The sequence below is a fragment of the Neltuma alba genome, unplaced genomic scaffold (genome assembly GCF_004799145.2).
Source record: "Neltuma alba isolate B1F8T4 unplaced genomic scaffold, ASM479914v2 tig00012697_pilon, whole genome shotgun sequence".
In the NCBI taxonomy this organism is placed as follows: Eukaryota; Viridiplantae; Streptophyta; class Magnoliopsida; order Fabales; family Fabaceae; genus Neltuma; species Neltuma alba.
Window position 1 is genome coordinate 44,213 of NW_021637124.1, and position 12,943 is coordinate 57,155.

Genomic DNA, 12,943 nt, shown 5'->3' on the forward strand with positions numbered 1-12,943 from the left:
ATATTACACTAATAAAAGAAAACCTCTGTACAATTAGATGTAATGCAAAGCAACATACCAACAATATATATTCCTCCTGTCTTTAATATAAAACTTATAAAACTTATTTGATTAGATTAAGAAAGTTAGGTAAGTTAATTAATTATAAAAAATATGACATGTTTTTTCTAAAATACTATAACTATCTTTATTACTGTCCTTCCTCCCTCACTTACTTGATTATAATTGAGGAAGTATTCATAAGGATAATTTAGAAAAAAAATTGATAAATATGAGAAATAAGTCTTATATTTAGGATTAAAATTAATATTAGGTCCTATATTAAGAATCGGAATAGTATATATGTATACCGTACAAACTTTAATCAACGCGCAATGGATATTAATGCGGGTATTGATCTAGACATCTAATATGACACTTGTGTAAATTACAATTATGGCGATCGAGAATTACTGCTTTCCACGACATCTTTTAGACGGACGTCTAGCAATCAGAGAGAAAATTACAAGAAGACAATATCAAGGACAGCTGTAAAGCCATTGGTAATCACTAATCAGTTCGATCTTATTCTCTTTTCAGTGCAAATGCAGATTCATGGAATGCAATACCTTTATCCATGCCATTAGCGGAAATTGACAGACCTTGTGAAGGATTACGAACGAGGGACCACAGATGGAAAGTGGAGACGCAGCTAGCGCACTAATTGTGAAGGTAAGATCGATAAATTTTCAACTGCGAAAGCCTCCCTTTCATTTTAATTGACGTCGGACGAAGAAGCAAGGTGTGAAAGTAGGTTAACAGATTGACATGAAGCATCTGAATTCGAATCGAATACAAGTTACAGTAACGGCAACGATGAAGCAATATTAAAAAGCCGAGGAAGAGGTAAATTACGTGAGAATGGAGAGATGCGCACATGATGAGCCTTGCCATTGTGATAGTTAAAATCCATAAGGCCTTCTTTCCTGCTGAAGGATTTTTGTGATTTGAGAGGTTCATGATCTCCACCTCATAAATTGATAGAATACAATATTCCATCAGTGCCTATAATCGTAGAATGTTCCAGAATTAATCACCCCATTGACGCCTCAATAAGCGGCTATCGATGGATCGATCGATCGGAGGCGTGATCAACAAATCATCATCCATAACCTAGACGATCGATTTTAATGGCATATGACCTAAGCCTTCGATCTTGACAGTGAGGATAGGAATGAAGAAAAACTCAAAAACTGACAAAGAAATTCCCGTATTACTGACATTGTAACTGCGGGGTGTAAACTTTAAAATCTGAAGATGGGAAGATATCATAATGAACAATGACAAATCAAACGCGTGACGAATAGTGCTTTTGGGCACTAGCAAGGCACCAATGGCGTTCAGTAGCCATTATTGAGTCAGAAGTTCATTTCATATCTCTCTCTCTCTGTTGAAATGATTGCTGGTACGAACGTACACTACCGTCTTCCTCTTTGGTGCTAGTCCTTACTCCTTTCTGTCATTACAACCTGCTTAAAGCTGTTCATACGACTGGCCTCCACCATGTTTCTATACATCCACATCCATGCGTAAAGCCAAAATAGAAGCAACATCATTTAGGGTAGAAACCTCTAAATATTCAAATCACCATATGCATGAAATCTGTAATCACACGGATCTCTAGTAAAGGCGCAACCCAAATCATACTCAGAGAAGCACTATAGCGGCTAAAACTTGTCAACGTCGGGCTGAAACCAAGAAATTCATACAAATATAATGGTGGCGATTGGGACAATTAGCCTTTACCTCAACTCCCTAATTCCGTCTGCACTATCTGTTTAGATTTAATATTTTTAATTAATTATTTTTGAATAAAAAATTATTTTTATTTTTATTTTATTACCATTAAAATAATTATTTTAAAAAATAAAAATAAAAAAATTAAATCTGAACCGTCAAATCAAATGAAAAATAAATAATTATTTATGTGGGATGTGTTTTGGGTGCTTATTTTTAAGACATCACTCAAACCGATTCCCTTCCCTTCCATCCCTGATGTGTAATCCAAATATACACTTATATTTATGAAGCCGCTAAAAAAGGATAATTTTGCATTTAAAATTTTAATTTCAGACAATTTAAATAATTGAAAATTAAGATTTTTATAATTTGACTAATTTGGGATTGGGGGCCTAATATAAAAACCACACCTCTCCAGGTTTAGTATATTCACATGATTTTTTATTGGATTAAAATGTTTATAGCATTCTGAAATATTTTTTTGAGTGTATCTAACACTTTAAAGTATTTTGTGATGTACCCAGCATCCTAAAATATTTTTCAAGTGCGTCCAAGATCCTAAAATGCTTTTTTTACCTTAATGCTGGATGTAAACGCACCTAAAAAATTATGCAACATTCAGAGTAAATAATACTCCTCTGATTCTAAATATAAGATTGATTTTGTATTGCACATTGTGTTACAAAATGGATTTTTTTTTTTTGCCATTTACAAAATGGATATTATACTTAGGAGGTGAGTATGTTCATAGAATCACCATAATCCAGCCTTCTACAGCCTTCTACAGTACATCAATTTAATTTAGATCCCAATATTTTAATTAATACTTAGGTACTACCAAAGTACCAACTCATTGATGTTCTGGTTAATGAGAATGCACCAGCTTAGATAACTTTAAACATATGTGGCTGCCAACTATTTTTTATTTTTTGACCAGAACCAACTATTTTTTTAATTATTTTGTTGTTTTAAAAATTAAAAATGACTAAGTTTAACAAATTCTTTAGCTACCCTTCCTTCCTTCTTTCTCTCCATCCCTTCTCTCTTCCTTTCCCAGACCGCCCCGCCATTGAAGCGCCGCACACAACCTTAATCTCAGGCTACTTCTCTCCTCTCTTTGTCGGACTTTCTGCCTTCTCTCTTCGCTCCATCTCAAATTTCCTCACTTTCTCCATACATTGACTACCTTTGTTTAAGAACCACCGTGGAAGCGCTTCCTCAATCCCTGCCCATTTTGTTTCCAGATGCTAAAGATTGCGACAGATAGATAAATCGCATCAGAGAATGAAACCTTGTTAAAACCTATGACTTCGTCGCTCTTTGTTTTCTTCTCACATGTTGATGATGGCGGTTAAGATGTTAACAATGGCACAGGGGAAGAAAGCACTGCTCTTCAACTTTTTTCTCATTCTTATTCTTCTACTAATATGGCATCCTCCATCACCCTGTAGAATATGAGCCCCTAAATTGTTTTTCGTACATTCCCTTTTGGTGGATTTGTGTTGATTTTGTAGTTTTGAAAGTTATTTTAAAAAAAAAAAGCACTGAAAAGTAGAAGCCAATAACAAAGGGACCTTTCTGCTTGATTTGAAAAAGAATGGAGATTTACATGAGAACAAAAAGAAAGTCTCATATTTTTACAGAGTCATAGAGGTTGGGCTACGGTTCAATGGCGACAGATCAAAGAAAGAGAGACAGGATGGGGAGAGAGTTGTGAGATATTTTATTATTATAAATTATTTAGGTATTTAATTAGGAATTAATAAAATATCCTGAGTGTGGCCTGTGGTCAGGAAAAAGGCCCAAGCCCAGTAGGGTTTTTATTTTCAGTCAGGATTATATTTCTCTGATGGTGAGAATTTAATTATCAGGTTTTGACGGCTAAAAATTAACAGAGCGATACATTCAGAAACAGAAAACCCTATCTGCTCCCTGAGGTTCCCTGACTGGTGACGATTGAACCCGGTTGCCATCACTGTGCCTATCTGCCAGTCAGAAGAGACCTGAATCAATTTTCTTCTGAATTTAATCTATCTTGCAGCTCTCAGATTAATTAAGCAATAACAATGGCGAGAGGTAACTCTAATCTTAAAGTCTTCCACTGTATGTTTTATAAGAGGATTCATTTTGTATTATTTGAACTGAATATATTTGATATATGTTATTTTGAATCTGTCTTACACGTGGTATCAGAGCCTGGTTAGGTTCTACTTTGCCTACTTTATTTAATTTAATGTGTTTTGTTTTTATCTAGGATGATCTGACTCCATATGGAATAAAAGAATTTACCGTATTTTTTATCGGTTCCATGTGGGATGATCAAAGATACTTATCTGCACCATCATTTATCTTCATATGGTATTGGTTCTTGCTTTTAATACATGCCTATTTTGGATTAGAGGGATGAGAGGAGAATTTTATTTAAGCTCTCTAATGACTATCTCTTCTCGTTTTTTTGTTTTCAAAAAACATCTCTTTTGAAACTTGAACAAGCCCAACCAAACACTGTGATTTTTCTTGCCTGAAAGCATAAACTTTGATTCAATTTTGCTTCTTTTACCTATTGGTACTATTTGAATCTATGTTTGGTATTGTTTTTTGAGCATTGCGTGGTCAAAAACATCGGAAAGATGCCCCCTTTTGGCCAGAAAAAAAAAATAACTCGATTCATGCTTCAAAGTTTGAATTTTTTATTTGCGTTTTGGCTCCCTGTTTCATCTGAAATATGTTCGAATGGTTGCCATATTGTTTTCTAGGCATTACTCTATCAAAACCACCGCCAAAAACGCTGGAAAATGGCGTCTTTAATGCCAAAAACGGACCATGTAGGGGATGCGAACCGGGTCGAATGCGGGTCAGGAGTCGGGTTAACCTAACTCGACTCCATGTGGAAAACCACCCAGACCAGAAACTGCGTTGTTTGGACTGATTTGGGAGTCTCTATTTTAATCCAATACGATGTTGTTTTACCCATTAAGTGAAATGCACTGTTTCACTAATTCAGGTTTAATGGGCTGAACCATTTTGGCCCGCGATCTGGGCTTTTAAAAAAAAAAGGAATTGTTTTATTTAATTCTATTTGGGCCTAAAAGCTTTTGGGCTTCTGTTTACCCTTTTTTTCTTCGAATTGGGCCTCCTCTGTTTGGGCCACTCTGATTCATTCAAAAAAAAAAAATTTTTGCATAGTGACGTTACAGAATGTTTGAGCCTCGGGTTTGGGCTTGTTTTTTTTTTTCAAAATTGGTTTTTTTTGTCACTGTTTGCTTTTTGGGCTTCTGTTTTGGGCCTGAACAGTGTTATTTTATTGTTTCTCGAATATTCTTTTGGGCTCTGCCTTGTCCAAATTTTGTTTAGCCCATTTAATTTATTTTCTAGAATCTGTTTGTGTTAAATAAATAATTAATTGTAAGTTGTTTATTTATTTAAAAGTGGTTTTCACATGTAATTTATTTTATGCAAATGTTTAAGTTGTTTAAATAAAGATAAAAGTTGATTTTAGCTATTTCACATTTTTTGTGTAAATTTGCAAAATTGTTTGTTGTATTATTTATTTGGCTAAATATTTGGATAATAAATTTGGGCAATTTATTTAATTACTTGAATTTTGCAATGTTTATTTTAGGTTGAAATATGCTAAGGTTAATGTTTAAACAATTGTTTGAATGCATAAAATAGTAGGAGGACTTAATATTAATATGATAATTAATTGCTTGTGTTCTCCATTAATATTGTGCATATGTTGGATTAAACGTGCTCATTTGATATTTATGATTAGCATGCTTTCTTGAGGAGTAGCCACGGCATCCTTTATCTGTTGCATGCAACATAAATCACATAATAGACTTATAAAATATCAATTGTAATTAAATATGCATTCATAATTAATCTTTGCCCCTAGGTAGATAATTATAAATGTATATTTAATTGGAACGGGATAGAATTGCCTTGTATTTTCTAAGTAGCCCACTGTATTAGGAAATATAAATACGTTCTAGTTCCATCAATATGAGATAAATACATGCTATGCTAATTTCTTTGCCCATAAGTAGAATTTAGTGATATGTATTTATAATTGTATGTTTTATTAATGTTTTTTAAGCATGCAAGGCACAGTTATTGTTATTGTCTCAAGTAATTTGTAAGTTTGATGATTCTCTGATATTGCAGCTTCATTTTTTGTCCCTAACTTGATTACTGATGCTAGTAATAAGATCATATTGGATGGTACTAATTACCCTGATTGGAGGAAAGATATTGCCTTGCAGCTTGGTTGCTATAACATGGACTTTGTCTTGGAGACTGACAGGCCTCCCAAACCAGTTGATGACTCGAATAATAAGGATTACTATGAACATTGGGAGAAAACCAACTGCCTTGTTCTCCTGATCATTAAAATAAGGATTGCAAGGGGCATTCGGGAGCAATCCCTAAATGCGAAACTGCTAAAGAATACCTGGAAGCTGTCGATAAACAGTTTAAACCGACAGACAAGCAGATGGAAAGCACCATTATGTCAGAGCTATGTGCTATGAAGCTCACAGGTATTGGTGGAATCAGGCAGCATATTATGAAAATGAGAGATCTATCCTTTCAATTAAAAACCTTTGAGACGGAACCAACTGAGCAATTTCTGGTGCAATTGATCTTGAACTCCCTTCCTCCACAATTTGATGCCTTTAAGGTGTCTTACAACACACATAAGGAAAAATGGTCAGTAGATGAACTACTGTCTATGTGTGTGCAAGAAGAAACTAGGTTGTTGATAAGTGGAAAGAGTGCATCTAAAGAAGCTCATCTGGGAGAAAGTTCCAATAAGGGTGGGAGTAGGAAGGGAAATAAGGATGATAGAAGAAGAAGAAGAAGAAGGATAAGAAGAAGAAGAAGAAGAAGAAGAATCTCTCCTACTACTGTCTCAAACAAGAAGGATGCTAGATGTTTCTTCTGCAAGAAGAAGAGGCACATGAAGAATGAGTGCTCTAAGAGGAAAGCATGACTTGAACGTAAAGGTATGTTTACTTCTCATGTTACTTTAGAATCTCATGCTATTAATGTTGATGATGACACTTGGTGGATTGATACTGGTTCAATGATCCACATTTCCACAACCATGCAGGGCTTCTTAACAAGCAGGCCACCATGTCTGAGTGAGGAATGGGTTCTATCAGGCAGCAAGACCCCAGACCGTGTGGAGTTGGTTGGGACTTATCGCATTTTTTTGAATATACTCATATGGACCTTTTTGAGACTTTTTATATTCCAACTTACATGAGGAACTTGATTTCCATTTCAAAATTAATTCCGTTGGATTATGGTTTATGTCTTGAAAAGGGCTCTATGTTTTTTAGCAGACATCATGTTAAGATTGCAAACATTGCAATGATTGGTGATTTATTTAAAATAATTCGTGATCATGTTCAATCTTTTACTATTTCATGTGGTATTAAACGCAGTGTCATCAATGAGAATTCTATTAGCTTATGGCATAGGAGATTGGGACATATCTCCATTGAGAGAATCAAAAGGTTAACTAAGGAGGAAATTCTTTCACCCTTAGACCATTCGGAATTTGATTCTTGTGTGGACTGCATAAGAGGAAAGCAGACCAACAAGTCACGAAAGGGAGCTAAAAGAAGTTATGAATTGCTTGAGATTATACATACCGATATTTGCTGCCCTGATTTAACCGCGCACGGTCAAAAGTATTTTATTACCTTTATTGACGATTACTCACGATATATGTATGTCTACTTGCTTTATAATAAAAGTGAGGCACTAGATGCCTTTAAGGAATACAAAGCAAAAGCAGAAAAACAAATTGGGAAACCAAGTAAAATTGTGAGGTCTGATAGAGGTGGTGAATACTATGGTAGGTACACAAATGAAGGACAAGCACCTGGTCTCTTTAAAGAATTTCTTCGAGAGCATGGTATAGTTGCTCAATATACCATGCCTGGCTCACCAAATATGAATAGTGCAGCTGAAAGAAGAAATAGGACCTTACTGGACATGATTAGGAGCATGATGAGTAGCTCCAAACTTCCAATTTCATTATGGAAAGAAGCACTCAAGACAGCCGTATACATATTAAACAGGATACCAACAAAGGCAGTACCTAAAACTCCCTTTGAAACCTGGAAAGGTTGGAAACTCAGTTTAAATCATTTGAAAGTATGGGGTTGTCCTGCAGAAGTAAGAGTGTATAAAACACAAGAAAAGAAATTGGACCCTAGGACTATAAGAGCTTAACTTTGTAGGCTATGTAGAAAAGTCTAAGGGTTATAAGTTTTATTGTCCTCCTCCTTCAAAACGTTTTGTAGAATCTAGGAATGCTAAGTTTCTTGAGAATGACGTGTTTAGTGGGAGTGATCAAACAAAAGATGATCACATAGAAGGAACCATTAACACAAATGGTGAGGGAACTTCAATGGTCAATGACTCTCATCTAGTTAGAGCTGTCATAGAACATAGTATAGATCCCATAACACAAGTTGACAATGCTAGACATCAGGAACATATGCAAGCTGATCAACCTGTCACACAATCTGAACCACCACAGAATGTGACAGGGAATGTTTCTAATGAGCAATATGAACCAACTCAAGAAGTTGCATTAAGAAGGTCAACTAGAGAAAGAATACCAGCATTACCTAGTGATTATGTTATCTACTCTGTTGAAATTAACTGTGATGTTAGCATTGAAAATGATCCTTTGACATTTACTGAGGCTATGAAAAGTGGAAACTTCAAATTGTGGCATGATGCCATAGTTGAAGAAATGAACTCAATGGCAAACAATCATGTATGGGAGCTTGTAAAGTTACCTAGTAGGTCTAAAGCCATTAGCTGTAAGTGGGTTTACAAAACCAAAAGAGACTCACAAGGTAACGTTGATCGTTACAAAGCAAGGTTGGTTGCTAAGGGTTTCACACAAGTGAAAGGAACTGATTACAGAGAAACCTTTTCTCCTGTATCAAAGAAAGATTCTTTCCCCATCATCATGGCATTGGTTGCACATTTTGACTTGGAGTTACACCAGATAGATGTTAAGACTGCCTTTCTCAATGATGATCTTGAGGAAGAGGTCTACATGAAGCAACCTGAGGGATTTGTTGCAAAAGACAAAGAACATATGGTGTGCAAGTTAAAGAAATCGTTATATGCTCTAAAGCAAGCTTCACGACAGTGGTATTTAAAGTTTCATGAAGTGATCACATCATTTGGTTTCGATGAGAACATCCTGGATAAGTGTATACACCACAAGGCTAGTGGGAGCAAAATCATATTTCTGATTTTATATGTTGATGACATATTGCTTGCAACCAATGATTTGAGACTATTGCACAATGTGAAACAATTCTTGTTTAAGAACTTTGTGAAGGATATGGTTGAGGCATCTTATGTCATTAGCATTAAGATCCATAGGGATAAGACTCAAGGCCTTCTAGGCCTGTCTCAAGAAGCCTATGTAAACAAAGTTCTTGAACAATTCAGAATGAAAAACTGTTCTACTAACGTGACTCCTCTAGAAAAAGGGATAAGTTCAGTATAAATCAGTGTCTCAAGACCGAGTTTAAGAAAGGGGAAATGGAAAAGGTCCCATATACCTCAGCAGTAGGAAGCTTAATGTATGCACAGGTCTACACAAGACCTGATATAGCTTTTGCTGTGGGCATGCTGGGAAGGTACCAATGTGATCCTGGTGAGGTGCATTGGATAGCTACAAAGAAAGTGTTTAGATATCTACAGGGTACTAAACACTATATGCTTACATATAAGAGGACAGAGAATCTAGAAGTGATTGGTTACTCAGACTCTGATCTAGGAGGATACATGGACACATACAAGTCCACAACTGGTTACATCTTCCTGTTAGCAGAAGGAGCTATTTCATGGAAAAGTCTAAAACAAACACTAACTGCTCCTTCCACTGGTGACGCTAAGTACATTGCATGTTTTGAGGCAAGCTCACAAGCAATCTGGATCAAGTATTTCATTGCGAGGCTTAAGATTGTGGAATCAGTCTCTAAGCTGATTAGAATATACTGTGATAACACAGTTGCCGTGGCCATATCCAACAACAAAAGGAATAAGAGTCTAAGTAAATTCGTCGAACTGAAGTTCCTTTGCTTGAGAGAAAGAGTTATGGATGGCTAAATTTCGGTTGAACATATTGATACAAAGAGTATGCTAGCAGATCCTTTGACTAAAGGACTGAAACCCAATGAATTTGTTTTGCATATGCCTCACATGGGACTTCGTTCTTCATTTGATTAGCTGAGGTATGAGCAATGAAATCAGTTTATGGTTTGTCATCTCTAATTGTAATTAAATGTACATTTGTGTTTTGAGATTGATAAGCATAAGGCAAGAACTAAATAAACATTGAGTTTATTCATGAAGGTATACCCATTAAGTAAGGGTGCGGCTTGTAATGCATGGAAGGCAATACCCGACTTAAGGGGACTTGTCGCCATGATTCTTGCAGTATAGCCTTAACTTGTCTGGGATAGGGCAATTGACATACAGTACACTGGCCAAGTGGGAGAATATGAGACATTTTATTATTATTATAAATTATTTAGGTATTTAATTAGGAATTAATAAAATATCCTGAGTGTGGCCCGTGGTCAGGAAAAAGGCCCAAACCCAGTAGGGTTTTTATTTTCAGTCAAGATTATATTTCTCTGATGGTGAAAATTTAATTATCAGGTTTTGATGGCTAAAAATTAACAGAGCGATACATTTAGAAACAGAAAACCCTATCTGCTCCCTGAGGTTCCCTAACTGGTGACGGTTGAACCCGGTTGCCATCACTATGCCTATCTGCCAGTCAGAAGAGATCTAAATCAATTTTCTTCTGACTCTAATCTATCTTGCAGCTCTCAGATTAATTAGGCAATAGATATGGCAAGAGGTAACTCTAATCTTAAAGTCTTCCACTGTATGTTTATAGAGGATTCATTTTATAGTATCTAATTTGAATATATTTTATATATGTTATTTTGAATCTGTCTTATAAGAGTAAGAAGAAATTGTAGCTGGTCTGGTTTGATGCTTTTACGGTTTTACCTTATCAAAAAAGCAAAGATCCATAGAAGAGAGTTACAAATATTTTTAAAGAGTAAAATAATTGAAAAATTATTCAAAAGACCCAAGCAATTAATTTTTTAATGGGTAAATCTTTTTTTCCCTCAAGAAAACCAACTTTAAAAAATATTTGAAATAAATAACTACTACTTCCGATCCTTAATATAAAACTTTGTTTAACGTTTATTTTGTTCCTAAATATAAGACTCCAATCCATTTTCTCTATCATGTTTATGTAACTTTTTTTTTCAAAATAGCCCTTAGTACTAGCCAATACATTTGATTAATAAGGATATTTTAGGAAAGACAATACATATTTATTACAAATAACTAACTTAATTTATTTTCTTAATCTACTCAAATTAGTCAACCAGAAATAGTATATCATTAACTAACTCGCCTACGGAAGGATTTATCCAAAAAATTAAAAATAAAAAGGACAGAAGGAAGAGATGATTATAAGGTGCCGTAATAACAGTGCGTTTATTTGTTGGATGATTTTGCAAATGCAAAAGAAAAATTAAACATTGCTTTCTTATGCATATTTGCTACTTCCTCCGGTTCAAAATATAAAATAAGCTTTATCCATTTACGTTTATAAAAAAAAACTAGTTAAAATCAGTTTAGAATAATAAATATACAAGACATGTATTTTTTCCCCAGATATACTCTTATTAATAAAGAGAATAAGTAAAAGATGTAATAAATGAATTAAAGATGAAAGAAAATATATAGAGATAAAATTAAAAAAAAAACTCATTAAATACTTCGATAAAAATAAATATTATCTTATGAGAAAACCAAACCCATCTAATAAAATTTAGTTTATATTTTGAAGCGAAAAAAGTATTGCCAATCCTCATCTCCGCTGAACACAAACCGGTTGTGTTTAGCAGTGGTGGGACAAGGATGACATATGGCTATATCTAAATGGATAAAATTCTCTACGCTTTCTTTTTTTTTTTTTTCATTAACAACCACACCACTCATCTCAATTATTAAGATTGAAAGTTTAATACTTCATGTTTCATGTTTTAGAAAATAATTTTATAGAATATTTTTTTAGTATTGTTTTGAATTATCTTGACTAAAATTTAGTAGTTTTATTTTATTTTTGAAAATTTAACATTTTATTGACAGTTTTAGAAATATAAAATCTGAACCACTAAAATTCTAATCTTGTAATTGAGATTGGAAGTGAAAGGAAATGAAGAAAAACGGAAGTGAAGACACCGCATGCCCATATCCAAATACTCCTCTAGTTTTTAATGTAAAATTTAATTATTGAGTTAATTTTAATCCTAAATATAAAGTATATTTTTCATATTTGTCAGCTTTTCTTAAATTACCCATATTAATACTCCCTCAACCATAATTAAGTAAGAGACTAAGAAAAGATAAAATCATTAGGATATTTAAAAAACAAAAAGCCACATTTATTACCATTAATTAACTTATCTAATTTTTTAAATATAATTAAATTTGTTACATGGATTTTACATTAACACATATATTACTTCCGATCCTAATTATAAGCCCTCATTTGTAGACTACAAGTCTAATTTTTAAGGCCTTTTTATTTGCTTAATAGATGCCACTGCCAATCACACTTGTAGTTTTATATTTAAAATCACTAGAACTTTGATTTTGGTGAAAGCAAACAACTACTTGTTCTCATTTCATGAACCACCCCAAAAAAACAAAACATGCATATTATTAACGGGAAAACTAACCTGGTAGTCCTTATAGTTTTATTAAATTTTGAATCAAATCCTTATATTATTTTTTATTTTTATACACTCCTTATTGTTTGTTCAGTTACTAGCGTTAGTCCTTCTATTAATACTACTTGCAAGCACTGTTAGTTTCAGTCAAGAGGGGCTGATGTGACGCTACATACGGATAAAGATTGCACCCAAATTGAAGCCAACTCTTGAACCTCCTAGTTTACACACCAAAATCAGCCATAGCCGAACATTCCAAACCCAACAAGTCAGGTTTCATGAAGTCCTGCTCCAGTCCTCGCTTACCCCTATTGTCTGCCTTCACTTACCTGAAGTGTGATTCACCAAAATCA